At 47.8% G+C, this 20,239-nt stretch overlaps 1 protein-coding gene and 1 long non-coding RNA gene across 5 annotated transcripts in view; one reads left to right on the top strand and one right to left on the bottom strand.

Annotated features, from left to right (window-relative positions):
• LOC135056952 (zinc finger protein 585A-like) overlaps positions 1-7,270 on the bottom strand; it is a 234,035-nt gene extending 226,765 nt beyond the window's left edge. Inside the window, exon 1 of the mRNA XM_063962741.1 lies at positions 7,162-7,270. The gene's annotated coding sequence lies outside the window, so the exon portion shown is untranslated. The remainder of the gene's footprint in view (positions 1-7,161) is intronic.
• Positions 490-20,157, top strand: LOC135057026 (uncharacterized). Of its 4 annotated transcripts, none has more exons than XR_010244108.1 (3): positions 490-511; positions 19,108-19,256; positions 19,964-20,157. It is a non-coding gene; the product is annotated as an uncharacterized LOC135057026 (long non-coding RNA). The 4 variants fall into 4 exon arrangements; XR_010244105.1 differs by lacking the exon at positions 490-511 and adding an exon at positions 7,496-7,603; XR_010244106.1 differs by lacking the exon at positions 490-511 and adding an exon at positions 7,655-7,779.
• The last annotated feature ends 82 nt before the right edge of the window (positions 20,158-20,239 follow it).

Genomic DNA, 20,239 nt, shown 5'->3' with positions numbered 1-20,239 from the left:
TTGAAGAACAAGCTGGAGAAACCACAGACAAGAGAGACATGTATCACTGGGTTAGACAACCAAAGCACTGATAATTAGGCAGCTTTAATGCAGGATATTTATACCAGCTGGGAAGCAGGTATTGGCTGGGTAATCAGGCAGAGTCCAGAGTGCAGCTGCTGGGTAATTAGGCACAGACCAGAGTGCAGCTGCTGGGTAATTAGGCAGAGACCAGAGTGCAGCTGCTGGGTAATTAGGCAGAGACCAGAGTGCAGCTGCTGGGTAATTAGGCACAGACCAGAGTGCAGCTGATAGGCTGAAAAGAAACATGTGATGTAAACAAACATTGCTGCGCCCATGTTTGAATTTGGAGGGAAAGACTGTTTGTAACTTGCATGTGGGTTTTAACAGTGATGCTGCCTGAATCACAGTGAAGAGACTTGAGGCAATGGAATGCAGAGTGCCGCACGCAGACAGCGCAGATAGAATCCAGGCTTGGAACGCTGGGCCAGTCTCAGGAGGCATTTGGAAGGTAAACACTGATGAGAAATGACCCGGATGGTGACAGGCAGTAGTGGGCTCTGGTTCATCATCAATTTGAAAAATGAGCTTGATAGCCTCAATGAGCTCAGGAACATCCACCTGTGAAACAGACTCCCCATCAGAAACATCACAATGAGAATCTGAGGAGTCCGTATACACGCCATCCTCTTCAGAAGAGGTATCTGAAGCTGGCGTGGACTGAGAGGAAGTAACAGCCCGCTTAAAGGACTTCTTAGGCTTAATCTTAGGCGGGCGAGGGACAGGACTTTGTATAACCAAAGATTTATTCAAGTGCTGTAACTGAGTGGACAGGACATCTGTCCATGGCGGATGAACCGCAGGGACCATATAAGGCTGATAAGGCACAGGAGGTCCCACAGGGGGCGTAAGTTTAGTTACCAGCGTAGTCAGTATATCGGAAAAGGCTGACCAGGACGGACCCTGATGTGCCCCCGGTGCTACAAACTGACTGGGGGGTACAGCTCCCCCAAAACCTGAACCCTCAGCAGCCATGTTATCCTCAAACGCATCTGGTACGCCATAACCGCGTGCCGCGGAATCAGACCCAGACCCATCGTCCTGTGTAGCCGACATAGTATGAAAGCTTAAACTACAGGCGACACAGTACAATAATAGGAGGTAAATACCAGCACAAACCCCCCGTGTAGAGTGACAGCACAAACTGAGGATTTCTGAGGTAAAATGTGACTGAAAAACACAGAGAAAAATACAAAATATGTATATCCTGTGAAAACACCTATATATCTAATAACCCTGACGTACTGAGCTCCCTCAGGTTACAGAATATTGGGATAGCAGTAGGAGTGAGGTACACGAAGTAGAAATCACCCAGCAGCTATATGCACACACAGATACAGAAAATAGGATTTTAATACCTACCGGTAAATCCTTTTCTCTGAGTCCGTAGAGGATGCTGGGGTCATCAATAGAACCATGGGGTATAGACAGGATCCGCAAGGAGACATGGGCACTTTAAGACTTTCAAAGGGCTTGAACTGGCTCCTCCCTCTATGCCCCTCCTCCAGACCTCAGTTATAGGAACTTTGCCCAGGGAGACGGACATTTCGAGGAAAGTAATTAAGATTTTAATTTAAGGTGAGATATATACCAGCTCACACCACAAACGTGCCGTACAACATGGCATTCCATAGAACACAAGCTAACGGCACCAACTATGTCAGCAATAGGCTGAACAAAACCGGAACACAACATGTGTGTAACCAAATTAACGTCAGCAACAGGCTGACAACAACAACAACACAACAAGTGTGTAACCAGAACGAACAACTGCAGATACAGTACGCACTGGGACGGGCGCCCAGCATCCTCTATGGACTCAAAGAAAAGGATTTACCGGTAGGTAAAATCCTATTTTCTCTTTCGTCCTAGAGGATGCTGGGGTCATCAATAGAACCATGGGGTTATACCAAAGCTCTAGAACGGGCGGGAGAGTGCGGATGACTCTGCAGCACCGATTGACCAAACTTGAGTTCATCATCGGCCAAGGCATCAAACTTATAAAACTTATCAAAAGTGTTTGACCCCGACCAAGTAGCAGCTCGGCAAAGTTGCAATGCCGAGACACCCCGGGCAGCCTCCCAGGACGAGCCCACTTTCCTAGTGGAATGGGCCTTCACCGATTTCGGTAACGGCAATCCAGCCGTGGAATGAGCCTCCTGAATCGTCTGACAGATCCAGCGGGCAATGGTCTGCTTGGAAGCTGGTGTCCTGCTTCCAAGCAGACCATTGCCCGCTGGATCTGTCAGACGATTCAGGAGGCTCATTTCGGCCAAAGCGTCAGTAGCCACTGGCACCACAATAGGTTGGTTAATGTGAAAAGATGAAACCACCTTTGGCAGAAACTGTTGACGAGTTCTCAACTCTGCTCTATCTTCATGGAAGATCAAATAAGGGCTCTTGTGAGACAAGGCCGCCAATTCGGACACCTGCCTTGCGGATGCCAAGGCCAACAAAATGACCACTTTCCAAATGAGGAATTTCAATTGCACCTTTCGTAAAGGTTCAAACCAATGGGATTGAAGGAACTGTAACACAACGTTAAGGTCCCATGGTGCCACAGGAGGCACAAAAGGAGGTTGGATGTGCAACACCCCTTTTACAAACGTCTGCACCTCAGGAAGTGAGGCCAAGTGTTTCTGAAAGAAAACAGACAAAGCAGAAATCTGTACTTTAATGGAGCCTAATTTTAGGCCCGCATCCACTCCAGCTTGGAGAAAACGTCCAAGGTTAAATTTCTCCGCAGGAGTCTTCTTGGACTCACCCCAGGAAATAGATTTCCTCCAAATACGGTGATAGTGCTTCGACGTCACACCCTTTCGAGCCTGAATAAGAGGGGGAATTACTTCACTGGGAATACCCTTTTCGGCTAAAATCTGGCATTCAACCGCCATGCCATCAAACGTAGCCGCGGCAAATCTTGATACAGACACGGCCACTGTTGTAACAGGTCCTCCCGTAGAGGAAGCGGCCAGGGATTTTCCAAGAGTAAATCCTGAAGATCTGCATACCAAGCCCTCCTTGGCCAGTCCGGAACAATCAGGATTGTCGGAACCTTTGTTCTTCTTATGACCTTTAACACCCTTGGAATGAAAGGAAGTGGAGGGAAAACATACACCGACTGAAACACCCACGGTGTCACCAGAGCGTCTACCGCTATGGCTTGAGGGTCCCTTGACCTGGCACAATAGCTCTGGAGCTTCTTGTTGAGACGAGACGCCATCATGTCCACTTGAAGAACTCCCCAATGACTTGTCACTTCTGTGAAGACCTCTGGATGAAGGCCCCACTCTCCTGGATGGAGATCGTGTCTGCTGAGGAAGTCCGCTTCCCGGTTGTCTACTCCTGGAATGAAGACCGCTGACAGAGCGCTGACATGTTTCTGCGCCCAATGTAGAATCTTTGTGGCTTCTGCCATTGCTGCTCTGTTTTTTGATCTGCCCTGGCGGTTTATGTAAGCTACTGCTGTGACATTGTCCGACTGGATGAGGACGGGTAGACTTCGAAGAAGGTGATCCACTTGGAGGAGGCCGTTGTAAATGGGCCTTAACTCCAGCACATTTATGTGGAGACAGGATTCTTGACTCGACCACCTTCTCTGGGAGTTTTCACCTCGTGTGACTGCACCCGAACCCCCGGAGACTTGCGTCCGTGGTTACTAGAATCCAATCCTGGATCCCGAACCTGCATCCCTCGAGGAGGTGAGAACCGTGCCGCCGCCACCACAGGAGTGATATCCTTGTCATGGGAGACAGGATTATATTCCGTTGCATGTGTAGGTGGAAACCGGACCATTTGTCCAACAGGTCCCACTGGAACACTCTGGCATTGAATCTGCCAAACTGAATGGCCTCGTAGGCCGCCTACATCTTTCCCAGCAATCGAGTGCATTGATGGATCGACACTCTGGTTGGTTTCAGGATTTGTTTTACCAGAGTCTGAAGTTCCCGAGCCTTTTCCTCCGGGAGAAAAACTCTCTATAGTTCTGTGTCCAGAATCACTCCCAGAAACGACAGCCGGGTCGTTGGGATCAGCTGAGATTTTGGCAAGTTGATGAGCAAACCATGTTGGTGTAGAACTGTCAGGAACAGTGCAATGTGTCGCACCAAGTTGTCCCTGCATCTCTCTTTTATCAGGAGATCGTCCAAGTACGGGATAATCATGACTCCTTGCTTCCGTAGAAGGAGCATCATCTCCGCCATCACTTTGGTGAAAATCCTCAGAGCCATGGACAGACTAAACGGCAACGTCTGAAAATGGTAATGACATCCTAAACTGCAAACCGCAGGAAAGCCTGATGTGGAGGATAAATGGGAACATGTAGGTAGGCATCCTTTATGTCCAAGGAGATCATGAAGTCCCCTTTTTCCAGACTGGAGATCACTGCTCGGAGTGACTCCATCTTGAATTTGAATTTCTGCAGAAAGAAAGTTAGGTCTTTTAGGTTTAGGATCGGTCTGACCGAGCCGTCTGGCTTCGGGACCACGAATAGGCTGGAATAAAAGCCTTGTCCCTGTTGCACAGGGGGAACCATGATAATGACCAGGTTTTGGCACAATTTTTGTATTGCGTCGCACACTAGCTCTCTGTTGGGCAGAGAAGCTGATAAGGCTGATTTGAAAAAACGGCGAGGGGAACGTCTTGAAACTCTAGCTTGTACCCTTGTAACACAATTTTTAAAATCCAAGGGTCCAGGCCCGAGCGAATCCAGACCTGACTGAAGAGCTTTAGACGTGCCCCCACAGGCGAGCCCCAGCGTCATGCGGTGGACTTGGCAGAAACCGGGGAGGACTTCTGCTCTCGGGAGGCAGGGGGGCCTGGGTGTCTTTTACCCCGCCCCCTGCCTCTAGTAGCAAGGAAGGCAGAGCCTCGACCCTTTCGGTATCTATTGGGCGGAAAGGACTGCATTTGATAATGATGCGTTTTCTTATGTTTAGGGGGGACATAAGGCAAAAAGGACGATTTACCAGCGGTAGCTGTAGATACTAGGTCTGTAAGACCGTCCCCAAACAACGCACCTCCTTTATATGGCAGAGATTCCATGTTTCTTTTGGAATCAGAATCCGCATTCCACTGGTGAATCCACAATGCTCGCCTAGCGGCTACCGCCATAGCATTGGCTTTTGCTACCAAAAGACCAATATCCCTTTGCGATTCCTTAAGGTACACCGCGGCGTCCTTGATGTAACTCAGCGTCAGCATTATGCTGTCTCTGTCTAGGGTATCTATATCAGATAACAAGGAATCTGCCCATTTCTCAATAGCACTACTGACCCACGCAGAAGCAATGACCGGTCTGAGTTGAGTACCCATGGTCGCATAAATGGATTTCAGAGTAGCTTCTTGCTTACGATCCGCAGGGTCTTTAAGGGCTGCCGTACCGGAGGACGGTAAAGCCACCTGTTTTGACAAACGTGACAGGGCCTTATCCACTACGGGGACTAACTCCCATTTTTCTCTATCAGCAGTGGGGAATGGATACGCCACCGGAATTCTTTTGGGAATTTGGAACTTCTTGTCAGGAGTGTCCCACATCTTTTCAAGCAGAGCGTTCAGTTCATGAGAAGGGGGAAACGTTACCTCAGGTTTCTTCCCCTTATACATACAGACCCTAGAATCAGGAACAGCAGGGTCGTCTTTTACGTGTAAAATGTCTCTAACAGCAAAAATCATGTACTGAATGCTCTTAGCTAATTTTGGATCCAATCTAGAATCAGCATAATCGACACTGGAATCAGTATCCGTGTCGGTATTGGTGTCTGCTAACTGGTCAAATGTACGCTTATGTGACCCCGAAGAGTCCTGGACCTGAAACAATACATCATCCACCGATTTCTTATATGCTTGGGTCTGAGCCTCAGCCCTATCCAACCTCTTATTGATAAGAGCCATATTGACATTTAAAGCATTCAACACATTAGCCCAGTCAGGAGTCGGCTGCACTGACGGGGCCACCCCCAATGTTTTTTGGGACCGATTACAGGCTCTTCCTGGGAAGAGCATTCAGCCTCAGACATGTTGACACACGTATACCATCACCCACAGACACACTGGGCCTATAGGGGACAGACCTATGGAAAGTCAGTCAGAGAGACACAGAGTATAATAATAATAATAACAACAGGACACCACAGGCTGCTCACCCCATATAACAACAGGACACCACAGGCTGCTCCTCCTGAATAATAATAATAACAGGACACCACAGGCTGCTCCTCCTGTATAATAATAATAACAGGACACCAGAGGACGCTCCCCCTTTATAATAATAATAACAGGACACCACAGGCTGCTCCCCTTGTATAAAAGAAGAAGAAGAAGAAGCCATAGGACGCGCCACCTGAATAAGAATAATAACAACTGGACACTACACGCCGCTACCCCTGTATAATAATAATAATAATAACAGGACACCACAGGCCGCTGCCCCTGTATAATAATAGGACACCACAGGCTGCTTCCCCTGTATAATGATAACAACAGGACACTACAGGATGCTCCCCCTGTATAATAATAACAACAGGACACTACAGGCTGCTCCCTCTGTATAATAATAATAATAATAATAATAACAACAATAATAACAGGGCATTACAGGCCCCTGCCTCTGTATAATAATAACAATAGGACACCACTGGCTGCTCCTTCTGTATAATAATAGCAGGACACCACAGGCCGCTCCTCCCATATAATAATAATAACAGAACACCACAGGCCGCTGCCCCTGTATAATAATAATAATAATAATAATAATAACAGGACACCACAGGCCGCTCCTTCTGTATAATAATAATAATAATAATAATAATAATAATAATAACAACAGGACACCACAGGCCGCTCCTCCTGTATAATAATAATAATAACAGAACACCACTGGCCACTACCCCTGTATAATAATAATAATAATAATAATAACAGGACACCACAGCCTGCTCCCCCTGTATAATAATAATAATAATAATAATAATAATTACAGGACACCACTGGCTGCTCCCACTGTAAAACAATAATTACAGGACACCACAGGCTGCTCCTCCTGTAAAATAATAATAACAGGATATCACAGATTGTTCACCCTGTATAGTAAGACAACATTACCTGATCTTGACGGAGACTGGCCGGGTAGATGCTAGAACCAAGTGGCCTAAGGGACCTGAAAAAACTCACTTCCTGTGTGTGGAACGCACAGGCCGACAGTTGGAACGCACAAGCCGGAAGTAATGTGGAACGCACATACAGTGAAACGCACTGTCCGGAAATAGGGCGTGATTGGCACAGGCTGCTTCCTGGTGACTGGCCCCTCCCGTCCAACACCTCGGCCACAACAAACTCTGTAATTAGTTTAGCCATAGATGTCCTCAGTGGAGGAGGCCGGCGGCCATTTTCTTGTAGACCAATCCGGCAGCAGCAATAGGTTCACGGGCCGTGTAGTGACGTCAGGAGCGGCGCCCATTTTCCCCTGGTCTGAGCTCCGCCTTCCTTCTATCTTTCCCACAAAGCAGCAGGAGCAGAGAGCAGCCATTGCTGTGTCTGGCAGCAGGTAATGATATTATTACATTTATTACTATTCTATAGGCTGAGCAGCTCTGGTGTCAGGTTGTTGTACTACAGGGGGAGCAGCCTCTGGTGCCTTGTTATAGTGCAGCTGGAGCAGCCTGTGGTGCAGCATTATGGGCTGTGTAGCAGGGGTGAGGATATAGGGCAGCACACCCCTCTGTGAGTATATATGTATGTATGTATGAATGGGAGCTATGTGTGTAATATGTATGTGTATAGGGAGGAGAGTGATGGTGACATTTATACTCTGTGTAATAGGGGCAAAGGACGCCAAAATGGCGACTGAAGCCGATTAAGGGAGAGGGCCGCAAGGGGGCGCGTGGCTGGCGGCGGGCAAGTGAGCTCGTCCCTGTTTTGGCACCTGGGGTAGCCAGCGGGCCAGTGGGGCAGCGCGGTCGCGGGCAGGGGGGCAATACTGGTGCAGCGTTCTTAAGGAGCAGCAGGAGGGAGAGGAGGCACTTCTTACCGGTAAGGTTGCCCACCTACCCAGCCGGAGGCTATACCAAGCCTTTCTTGTGCGTAGAACCATATTGCGGTGTAAGCAGGTGAGGGGTAATTTATTGTGATGTGTGTTTAAAATGTTGTGGTTGAGGTCACGTTTAAAAAAAACCCAAAACATTAAATAAGAGGTAAATGCAAGAGCTGTTATTGGGTAACGCGTTATTACTGGAATGTTATGTGGTCACAATCAGTGCGGTAATCGAAAAATTGTCACAGTCTTTGTGAGCGGCGTGGGGAAAGTGGTGAGCAAGGCATGGTATGGAATGTTACGTAAGGGGATGGCAGACGGCCAGTCATATTCACCAGGCCGCACGCCTGGCTCCGACTTGGGATGGTTGGGTCGCACGGGCTGCGTGCCAGTTCAAGGTGGTATGCACATGGGGTCGGGGTCCCCAGGTGGGGCAGATGTTGTGTGCCTACTAGGTTGGTCCCAACGCACCCACATACACTGGTAGGCGGGGGGGGAGGGGGGGCGGGATGCGGCGTGCCCACAAAGTTGAGCTGAGCACGCCTCCACCCATAGGTTTCCGGGGGGGGGGGGGGAGACGGGATGTGGCGCGCCTTGTGCCCTGCATTCTGTATTGGTGTGTTTTCAATAAAGCTGTGACCAAGTTTGCCCAAGATCGTTGTGGTTTCAAGTTATTGGGGAATCTCGCCGGGGGCCAGGGGTCACCGGATAGTCGGCCTCTCACCCTTATAATGGGGAATGAAAGTCTCAGTATCTAGTGTGTATTATACACAGAAAGTCACTTATCCGGAAACAGCGCGCTCTGTCCTCTGTCGCTTATTACACTTATTAATACTTATAACGTGTATCTGGCACTACTAGAGGAGTTATGTGTACCTGGCACTACTAGGCAAATTATGTGTAGATGGCACTACTAGGCGAATTATGTGTACCTGGCACTACTAGGGGAATTATGTGTACCTGGCACTACTAGGCGAATTATGTGTACATGGCACTACTAGGCGAATTATGTGTACCTGGCACTACTAGGGGAATTATGTGTACCTGGCACTACTAGGCGAATTATGTGTACATGGCACTACTAGGCGAATTATGTGTACCTGGCACTACTAGGGGAATTATGTGTACCTGGCACTACTAGGCGAATTATGTGTACATGGCACTACTAGGGGAATTGTGTACATGGCACTACGATGGGAATTATGTGTACCTGGCACTACTAGGGGAATTATGTGTACCTGGCACTACTAGGGGAATTATGTGTACCTGGCACTACTAGGGGAATTATGTGTACCTGGCACTACTAGGGAAATTGTGTACATGGCACTACTAGGGGAATTATGTGTACCTGGCACTACGAGGGGAATTATGTGTATGTGGCACTGACCCCATGGCAGCATTGGCCTCTTAAAAAGCTGGTGATTATAAGACATTTATGTCCCCTTAACCCCCGCCAGTATAAGGAATTTCTTAAAGTGCGGGAAGAAGCGCGCCATTCAGGGGACGGAGCTTCTTCTCCTCAGCTCACAATCGGCCCGGCGCCATTTCCTCTCCTCTGGCTGCCGGACGCTGCTCCTCCTCACCGCGGCATACAAGTATCAGGGTGCAAAACGGGGGGGGGGGGGGGGGGGCACTGTGATTGATAATATATATATTTATATCTTGTGTACAAACGCTGCAGTCTGGGGCAATTTCTAGCTGTCCCAGACCTGTACAGCAGCGTTGGGCTGTGAGCTGGCATACTCCTTCTGTGTCTCTCTCTGATTCTATAGGTCTGTCCCCTATAGTCCGGTGTGTTTGTCCACATGTGGTGGACAATGTCTAAGGTGGAAGAGCCTGTAATGGGAGCACAGCATGCAGTAGGGTGGCCCCGTCGGTGCAGCCGACTCCGGACTGGCCTAATGTGTTAAATGCTTTAAATATTAATATGGCTCGTATTAATAAAAGGCTGGAGAGAGATGAGGCTCAGACCCAGGCTTATAAGAGATCAGTGGATGATGTGTTGTCCCAGGTCCAGGACTCTGCAGGGTCACAAAAGCGTACTTTTGACCAGTTAGCTGACACTAATATCGACACGGATACGGATTCCAGTGTCGATTTATGCTGGTTCTAGATTAGATCCTAAATTAGCCAAGAGCATTCAGTACATGATTATTGCTGTTAGGGACGTTTTGCACGTCCAGGATGACCCTACCGTTCCTGACACTAGGGTCTGTATGTACAAGGGGAAGAAACCTGAGGTAACGTTTCCCCCTTCTCATGAACTGAACGCTCTGTTTGAAAAGATGTGGGACACTCCTGACAAGAAGTTCCAAATTCCCAAAAGAATTCCGGTGGCGTATCCATTCCCCACTGCTGATAGGGAAAAATGGGAGTTAGTCCCCGTAGTGGATAAGGCCCTGTCACGTTTGTCAAAACAGGTGGCTTTACCGTCCTCCGGTACGGCAGCCCTTAAAGACCCTGCGGATCGTAAGCAAGAAGCTACTCTGAAATCCATTTATGCGACCATGGGTTCACAACTCAGACCGGTCATTGCTTCGGCGTGGGTCAGTAGTGCTATTGAGAAATGGGCAGATTCTTTGTTATCAGATTTAGATACGCTAGACAGAATAATGCTAACGCTGGGTTACATCAAGGACGCTGCGGCGTACCTTAAAGAATCTGCCAGGGATATTGGTCTTTTGGGATCAAAAGCCAATGCTATGGCGGTAGCTGCTAGGCGAGCAATATGGATTCACCAGTGGAATGCGGATTCTGATTCTAAAAGAAACATGGAATCTCTGCCATATAAAGGAGGTGCGTTGTTTGGGGACGGTCTTACAGACCTAGTATCTACAGCTACCGCTGGTAAATCGTCCTTTTTGCCTTATGTCCCCCCTAAACATAAGAAAACGCATTATTAACAAATGCATTCCTTTCACCCAATAGATACCGAAAGGGTCGAGGCTCTGCCTTCCTTGCTACTAGAGGCAGGAAGCGGGGTAAAAGAAACCCAGGCCCCCCTGCTTCCCAGGAGCAGAAGTCCTCCCCGGCTTCTGCCAAGTCCACCGCATGACGCCGGGACTCCTCTGCGGGAGTCCGCGCCTGTGGGGGCACTTCTAAAGCTCTTCAGTCAGGTCTGGGTTCGCTCAGGTCTGGACCCTTAGATTTTAAAAATTGTGTCGCAAGGGTACAAGCCGGAGTTTCAAGACGTTCCCCCTCGCCGTTTTTTCAAATCAGCCTTGCCAGCTTCTCTGCACAAAAGTTGTCTCAAAACCAGGTCATTATCAAGGTTCCTCCTGCGCAGCAGGGAGTAGGCTTTTATTCCAGCCTATTCGTGGTCCCGAAGCCGGACGGCTCGGCAGACCGATCCTAAACCTAAAAGACCTAAATTTCTTTCTACAGAAATTCAAGTTCAAGATGGAGTCTCTCCGAGCAGTGATCTCCAGTCTGGAGAAAGGGGACTTTATGGTCTCTTTGGACATAAAGGATGCTTACCTGCATGTTCCCATTTATCCTCCACATCAGGCTTTCCTGCGCTTTGCAGTTCAAGATTGTCATTACCAATTTCAGACGTTGCCGTTTGGTCTGTCCGTGGCTCCGAGGATTTTCACCAAAGTGATGGCGGAGATGATGCTTCTTCTGCGGAAGCAAGGAGTCATGATTATCCCGTACTTGGACGATCTCCTGATAAAAGCGAGATGCAGGGACAGATTGATGCAACACATTGCACTGTCCCTGACGGTGTTGCGGCAACATGGTTGGCTCCTCAACCTGCCAAAATCTCAGTTGATCCCGACGACCCAGCTGTCATTTCTGGGAATGGTTCTGGATACAGAACTACAGAGAGTTTTTCTCCCGGTGGAAAAGGCCCGGGAAATTCAGGCTGTGGTCAAGTTAATTTTAAAACCAACCAGAGTGTCGATCCATCAATGCACTCGATTGCTGGGAAAGATGGTGGCGGCCTACAAGGCCATTCAGTTTGGCAGTGTCACGATCCGGGTATCTGGACGCCATTACCTGCCGTTTAGATGTCTTCTGAGGCTGGCTCAGCGTTCCAAGTCCGGATCTCATCTGTGTCAACACTCTGAGACGCTGTCACAGCGGAGCCATGTTTGAATCCTGCATGGCGTCTCCCGTCCTCTGCGGCCGGCGCCGCCATTACTACTATGTTTCCACATGGTTTCCAAACCAGCTTTCCCTCCAAATTCTAACATGGGCGCAGTCATGTTGGATCTAATCACATGCTCCAGTTTCACCAATCCACTGCCTCTGGAAATCTGCATAATTGCCCAGCCAATGCCTGCATAGCTGCAGGTATAAGTATCCTGTGCCTGGGCCAGGAAGTCGTCAGTGCTTGCTTTGTCATACCTTGTTCCAGTCTCTCTCTACTGTGGTTTGTTTCTCCAGGTTCCAGCTCCTGTTTCCAGCATCCACTAAGAGACCCGCACCAGCCTTCCATCCTGCGGGGCAGCCTGACTCAGCAGTCCTCCGTGGCTGTTCCAGCTTCCAGCCATTAACCCATCTGCTTCCAGCAGCCAGCTTTCAGCAGATTCCAGCTTCTGTAGAGTACCGGTGTCGATCCAGCGGATCCCTACTTACCAGCAGTATCCACCATCCACTGGTAACCTTTCTACAACTCTCCTGTTTCCACGCTCCCTAGCATCTTACAGTATCCACTCCGTGTTTCATCACCTGGCTGGTTCCATCCAGCATTCACTCTGTGACTTTATTACCTGGCTGATCCCATTCAGCATCCACTCTGTGTCTTACCACCTGGCTGGTTCCATCCAGTAATACAACAGCTTCATCTATTACATCTACTGGCATGTTCCTCGGCTATCTTCACTACTGCAGCCAGGCCTGGTAAGGTTATTCCATCAAAGGACTTTAACAACTGTTCTTTAACCTACCAGTGCTCTGTGATACCTTCTATGGTCAAAGTGTTCCAGGAACTATATAATTTGCCATTGCCATTATTTGCTGTCTGTTATTACACGGAGTCTGTCAATAAACTTTTATTTTTGCTTTTACCTGGTTGTCATGGTCACACCTTCGGGTTTCCTTTAACACTTACATGTCCAGGGGTCTGATTAAACCTCCCCGGTTTAAGTTCCTTTCAACACCTACAACTGAGGCTTCCTCCTGTCAGCCAAAACCCTCAGTTGTGACAGGCAGATTCCATGCCAGAGTGTTCCAGTGGGAAATGGTCCGGTTCCCATCTACACATGCAACGGAAAATAATCCTGCCTCCCCAGACGAGGATATCACTCCTGTGATGGCTGCACATTTCTCACCTCCTCGAAGGATGCAGGTTCGGGATCCAGGATTGGATTCTAGTGACCACGGACGCAAGTCTCCGGGGTTGGGGTGCAGTCACACGGGGGGAAAACTTCCGGGGGAAGGTGGTCGAGTCAGGAATCCTGTCTCCACATAAATGTGCTGGAGTTGAGGGCCATTTACAATGGCCTCCTCCAGGCGGAGCAACTCCTTCGAAGTCTCCCCGTCCTCATCCAGGCGTACAATGTAACAGCAGTAGCTTACATAAAACGCCAGGGTGGAACAAGAAGCAGAGCAGCAATGGCAAAAGCCACAAAGATTCTCTGTTGGGCGGAGAAACGGGTAAGCGCTCTGTCAGCAGTCTTCATTCCAGGAGTAGACAACTGGGAAGCAGATTTCCTCAGCAGACACGATTTCCATCCAGGAGAGTGGAGGCTTCATCCAGAGGTCTTCAAAGAAGTAACAAATCATTGGGAAGTTCCCCAAGTGGACATGATGGCATCTCGTCTCAACAAGAAGCTCCAGAGCTATTGTGCCAGGTCAAGGGACCCTCAAGCCATAGCGGTGGACGCTCTGGTGACACCTTGGGTGTTTCAGTCGTTGTATGTTTTCCCTCCACTTTCCCTGATTCTGAGGGTGTTAAAGATCAAAAGAAGAACAAAGGTTCCGACGATCCTCATTGTTCCAGACTGGCCAAGAAGGGCTTGGTATCCGGATCTTCAGGATTTACTAGTGGAAAATCCCTGGCCGTGTCTGTATCGGGATTTACTGCGGCTGTGTTTGACGGCATGGCGGTTGAACGCCTAATCTTAGCCCGAAAGGTATTCCCAGTGAAGTCATCCCCACTCTTATTCGGGCTAGAAAGGGAGTGACGTCAAAGCACTATCACCGTATTTGGAGGAAATATCTTTCCTGGTGCGAATCCAAGAAGGGTCCTGCGGAGAAGTTTTTAACCTTGGACGCTTTCTCCACTTTCTACAAGCTGGAGTGGATGCGGGCCTTAAATTGGGCTCCATTAAAGTACAGATTTCTGCTTTGTCGGGTTTTCTTTCAGAAACAATTGGCCTCACTTCCTGAGGTGCAGACGTTTGTAAAAGGGGTGTTGCACATCCACCTCCTTTTGTGCCCCCTGTGGCACCTTGGGACCTTAACGTGGTGTTACAGTTCCTTCAATCCCATTGGTTTGAACCTTTACGTAAGGTAGAATTGAAATTCCTCACTTGGAAAGTGGTCATTTTGTTGGCCTTGGCATCCGCAAGGTGATTGTCCGAGTTGGCGGCCTTGTCTCACAAGAGCCCTTATTTGATCTTCCATGAGAACTCAGCAACAGTTTCTGCGGAAGGTGGTTTCCTCTTTTCATATTAACCAACCTATTGTGGTGCCAGTGGCTACTGGCGCTTTGGCTGAATCAAAGTCTCTGGATGTGGTCAGAGCTTTGATAATTTATGTCACCAGAACGACTCAGATTAGGAAAACAGAGTCTCTGTTTGTCCTGTATGCTCCCAACAAGATTGGGTGTCCTGCTTCCAAGCAGACCATTGCCCGCTGGATCTGTCAGACGGATCAGCAGGCTCATTCCACGGCTGGATTGCCGTTACCGAAATTGGTGAAGGCCCATTCCACTAGGAAGGTGGGCTCATCCTGGGCGGCTGCCCAGGTGTCTTGGCATTGCAACTTTGCCGAGCTGCTACTTGGTCGGGGTCAAACACTTTTGCTAAGTTTTATATGTTTGATACCTTGGCCTATGATGACCTCCAATTTGGTCAATCGGTGCTGCCAGGGCCATCTTTACGTATGGGCTCAATGGGCTCTTGCCCAATGGCCCCAGGAGTATAAGGGCCTTAGGCTGGTAGCTGAGGGTCCCCTCTTTCCAGGGGTACCAGATCAATTGTGCAAGGCGGCTACGTGATCCTTAGTGAACACGTTCATAAGGTTCTATGCCTTCGATAGTGCCGCTTCCCAGGATGCTTCCTTTGGACGCCGGGTTCTTGTGCCCGCTACAGTTTTTCCCCTCCCATAAGGAACTGCTTTAGGACATCCCCATTGTCCATTCCTTGTGGAGCCCAGTGTACCGCGCAGCAGAAAATTAGATTTATGGTAAGAACTTACCTTAGTTAAATCTTTTTCTGCGAGGTACACTGGGCTCCACAAGGCGCCCACCCTGACGCACTTAGCTTCTTTGGGTTGGTATGGCATTAGCCGCTGACACTTCTCCTGTCATGAGAGTGTGATTTATGTGGCTACTAACTGATGTCGTCTCTTATCATGCTACTGCATTGGGCTGGTTAACTGAAAACAGCTCCTGTGCGGAGGGGCGGGGTTATAGAGGAGGCAGCGCTGTGCTTCTTGGGAACAGTCAAAGCTTTTGAGCCTGTTGGTGCCTCGGATCAAGAGCCTACTCTACACCCCATTGTCCATTCCTTGTGGAGCCCAGTGTACCTCTCAGAAAGAGATTTAACAACGGTAAGTTCTTACCATAAATCTCGTTATCGCAGCAGAATTACCCCTGTGTCTCTAGGCTTAGAGCCCCCACCCCCCTTCACTGTGTCTCTCATGTCCGCCTTCTCCCTAGCAGCCAGCCACTCTCATCTCTGTGCCACATATGTATATACTGCACAGCGATAGCATGCGCCTCTTCGGGGATGGCAGCTGCAGAACAGGGAGAATCATCACAGCTCCCAGCAGCCCTCGCTCTGTTGTAACTTCAACATTACAGAGTACAGCACTCGGTGGAGCAGTACTAATAGTGGGCAACTGCAAAGTGGTTGGGTTGTATGGTGTACCAGCTGCCAGTCTTATAACAATACACCGTACCTGCCCTTACCGCTATACTTGCACCACTGATTATGAGAATCTGGCACTATACTGGGTACATTACGTGAATCTGGCACTATACTGGGGATATTATGTGTATCTGGCATTATACTGGGTGCATTATGTGTATCTTGCATACTGGGTGCATTATGTGTATCTGGCACTATACTGGGAATATTATATATAACTGTCACTATACTAATGTGCATTATGTGTAACTGACATTATACTGGGTGCATTATGTGTAACTGACATTATACTGGGTGCATTATGTGTAACTGACATTATACTGGGTGCATTATGTGTATCTGGCATTATACTGGGTGCATTATGTGTATCTGGCGCAATACAGGGAGTATATGAAAATGGTACTATACTATGTGCATTATGTGTAACTGGCATTATACTGTGGGCATTATGTGTATCTGGCATTACACTGGGTGCATTATGTGTATCTGGCATTATACTAGGTGCATTATGTGTATTTGGCACTATACAGGAAATATTAAATATAACTTTCATTATACTAATGTGCATTATGTGTATCTGGCGTTATACTGGGTGCATTATGTGTATCTGGCACTATACTGGGTGCATTATGTGTATCTGGCATTATACTGGGTGCATTATGTGTGTCTGGCATTATACTGAATGCATTATGTGTATCTGGCATTGTACTGGGTGCATTATGTGTATCTGGCACTATACTGGGTGAATTATGTATATCTGGCACTATACTGGGTGCATTATGTGTATCTGGCGTTATACTGGGTGCATTATGTGTATCTGGCACTATACTAATGTGCATTATGTGTAACGCACTATACTGGGTGCATTATGTGTAACTGACATTATACTGGGTGCATTATGTGTATCTGGCACTATACTGGGTGCATTATGTGTATCTGGCACAATACTGGGTGAATTATGTGTGTCTGGCATTATACTGGGTGCATTATGTGTGTCTGGCATTATTCTGGGTGCATTATGTGTATCTGGCATTATACTGGGTGCATTATGTGTGTCTGGCACTATACTTGGTGCATTATGTGTATCTGGCATTATACTGGGGGCATTATGTGTATCTGGCACTATACTAGGTGAATTATGTGTAACTGGCACTTATGTCGGCATAATGTATAAGGGACATTATGGTGTGTGGCATTATGTGTGATAGGCATTACGTTGTGTGGCATAATGTGTAATGGGTATTACTGTAAGGAGCAAACATGACAAATAATGTAAGGGGAATGAATAAGGATTTTTTTCCCCTGTGGTGGCCAATGTCTGGGCGTGCAGGTTGCAAAACTAGGGTCATCTTCACCACGCCCCCTTTTTGGGTAGGTGGGCGCAAATTCTTAATTATTACAAAGGAAAATTCTCTATTCTTACCAAGGTCCTCCACTGTAGCTCCTCCCACATGACCTCACAGCTCCTCCCACACTGTGGGCACTGCATACTTGATTTAGTGGTGAGTTCTGACTTTAAAAGTAATTAGAATAACACAAAGATGATATTTATAAGTTACTGGCTGTTCTACCCGTTCTTCACACGGGAGTTTCTGATCTTCATGGTTGTACATATAAATGAGTGTTGATAATTTGGTAAATCTATATTTGAGATGTCTTAATGTAAGTAAATATTATTCCATGGTTCTTGGCGTTACTTGAGGAGCACCCATAGCAGATACGGTAAAAGGTGAGTAGCCTGTAGTGTGTTGTTGTTGTTGTTGTTGTTATACAGGGGGAGCAGCCTGTGGTGTGTTGTTGTTGTTGTTGTTGTTACTACTATACATGAGGAGTGGCCTTTGGTGTCCTGTTGTTGTTGTTATTGTTATTATTATTATACAGGGGGAGCAGCCTGTGGTGTCCTGTTATTAGTATTATACAGGGGGGGGGGCGGCCTGTGGTGTCTTGTTGTTGTTGTTGTTGTTGTTGTTGTTGTTGTTGTTATTATTATTATTCAGGGGGAGCAGCCTGTGGTGTCCTGTTAGTATTACTATACAGGGGGAGCAGCCTGTGGTGTCCTGTTATTAGTATTATACAGGGGGGGTGGCCTGTGGTGTCCTGTTACTATAGCAGCAGAGTAATAATAACAGTAATGAGTGGTCACCCTCCGCTGTACACCCAGATTTCCTACTTTAGTTCCCCTCTCCCCACATCTACACCCCTTCTGCTCTCCTGTGTACTCTCCCCTGGTTATGAATGAAAGGGTCGACCTGTTTAAGGTCGACAGTCAATAGGTTGACAGCTATTGGTCGACATGCGGAAAAAGCCGACACAGTGAAGAAGGCCAACACGGGACAGGTCAACACATGAAACATTGAAAAAAACAACTTGGTGTCATTTTCTCTGTAACATCACCAGGAACCCCAATTATTGCACCGTGTCCGCTTGTATGGCTCGCTGCGCTTCCCAAGTTACTATTCCCAATCACAGTCCATGTGGATCGTAAAGTTTTTAAAAAATACCAAAATGTCAAGTCGACCTTTTCCTGTGTCAATCTTTTTTCCCATGTCGACCAATCGTGGTGGACTTATTAACTGTCGATCTACCATCCGGATCCCCTCTCCCCTCACCTGCCCCCTATCTGTGTGACCTGGGTACAGTCACAAATCCTCTCAGGTTCTGGAATAAATATAATACAAAATCCCAACATCCCTAATTCATGTGTCTGTAACTGATTCCTGTGCAGCAACTGGCACCAAGTACGTGTCTGGGAGGAATAAGACCCCGACAATGGGAGGAGCATTGGGGTAACATTATACAGTACAGCACTGTGTGACTCTGAGGAGCCTTATGGGGCACAGGAACCTCTGACAGATGCTGACCAGGAATCTGTGGCTGTGGGGGGGGGGGGGGGGTCTTTCTGGTCACAGAGTGTCATGTGTCTGTGTTACATGTGTTTTCTGTGATGTGTGTTATATGTATTATATTTATTTCTAGACATTCCAGCAGTGAGGAACCAGAGTCTTTATTACACGTCACATGTTCTGTATTCTCATCCATCACTAAGCATGGACACGGACAGGAGTCACAGGACTGAGAGGATAATAAATATCACCATGGAGATCATCTACCTGCTGACTGGAGAGGTGATGGGATCTGGGAGTGTCACAGTGACATCACTTATATCTATAGTAATAATACAGGGACATGACTGGGGAGGTGAGGGGATCTGGGAGCATCACAGTGACATCACTTATATCTATACTAATGATACAGGGACATGACAGGGGAGGTGAGGGGATCTGGGAGTGTCACAGTGACATCAGTTATATCTATACTAATAATACAGGGACATGACTGGGGAGGTAAGGGGATCTGGGAGTGTCACAGTGACATCAGTTATATCTATACTAATAATACAGGGACATGACTGGGAAGGTGAGGGGATCTGGGAGTGTCACAGTGACATCACTCATATCTTTAGTAATAATACAAGGACATGACTGGGGAGTTGAGGGGATTGGGAGTGTCACAGTGACATCACTTATATCTATAGTAATATTACAGGGACATGACTGGGGATGTGAGGGGATCTGGGAGTGTCATAGGGACATCACATATCTATAGTAATAATACAGACACATGACTGGGGAAGTGAGGAGATCTTGGAGTGTCACACTGACATCACTTATATCTATAGTAATATTACAGGGACATGACTGGGGAGGTGAGGGGATCTGGGAGTGTCATAGGGACATCACATATCTACAGTAATAATACAGACACATGACTGGGGAAGTAAGGAGATCTTGGAGTATATGTATTCATAGTTGGTGTCTTCCCCAATTCACAGGATTACACAGTAGTGAAGAAGACATCCAGTGATTTTGAGACATGCAGCAGCCGTCCCCGTGTGTCAGGAGGACTGAACAGGAACCGGAGCCCCATCACGGTTCCTCAACCTTACTCACTGATACATGAGAGGCCCAATGACCAGAAGATCCTGGAACTCGCCAACAAGATCATTCAGCTGCTGACTGGAGAGGTGACTGCTGGGAATGGGGCATTATACAGTAACACCAGGAGATGTGTCTGGGTGAATACTGGAGAGGTGACTGCTGGGAATGGG

This window comes from Pseudophryne corroboree, chromosome 3 (genome assembly GCF_028390025.1).
Source record: "Pseudophryne corroboree isolate aPseCor3 chromosome 3, aPseCor3.hap2, whole genome shotgun sequence".
In the NCBI taxonomy this organism is placed as follows: Eukaryota; Metazoa; Chordata; class Amphibia; order Anura; family Myobatrachidae; genus Pseudophryne; species Pseudophryne corroboree.
The sequence above is the reverse complement of the archived record's forward strand: the minus strand, read 5'-3'. Positions and strand labels throughout refer to the sequence as shown.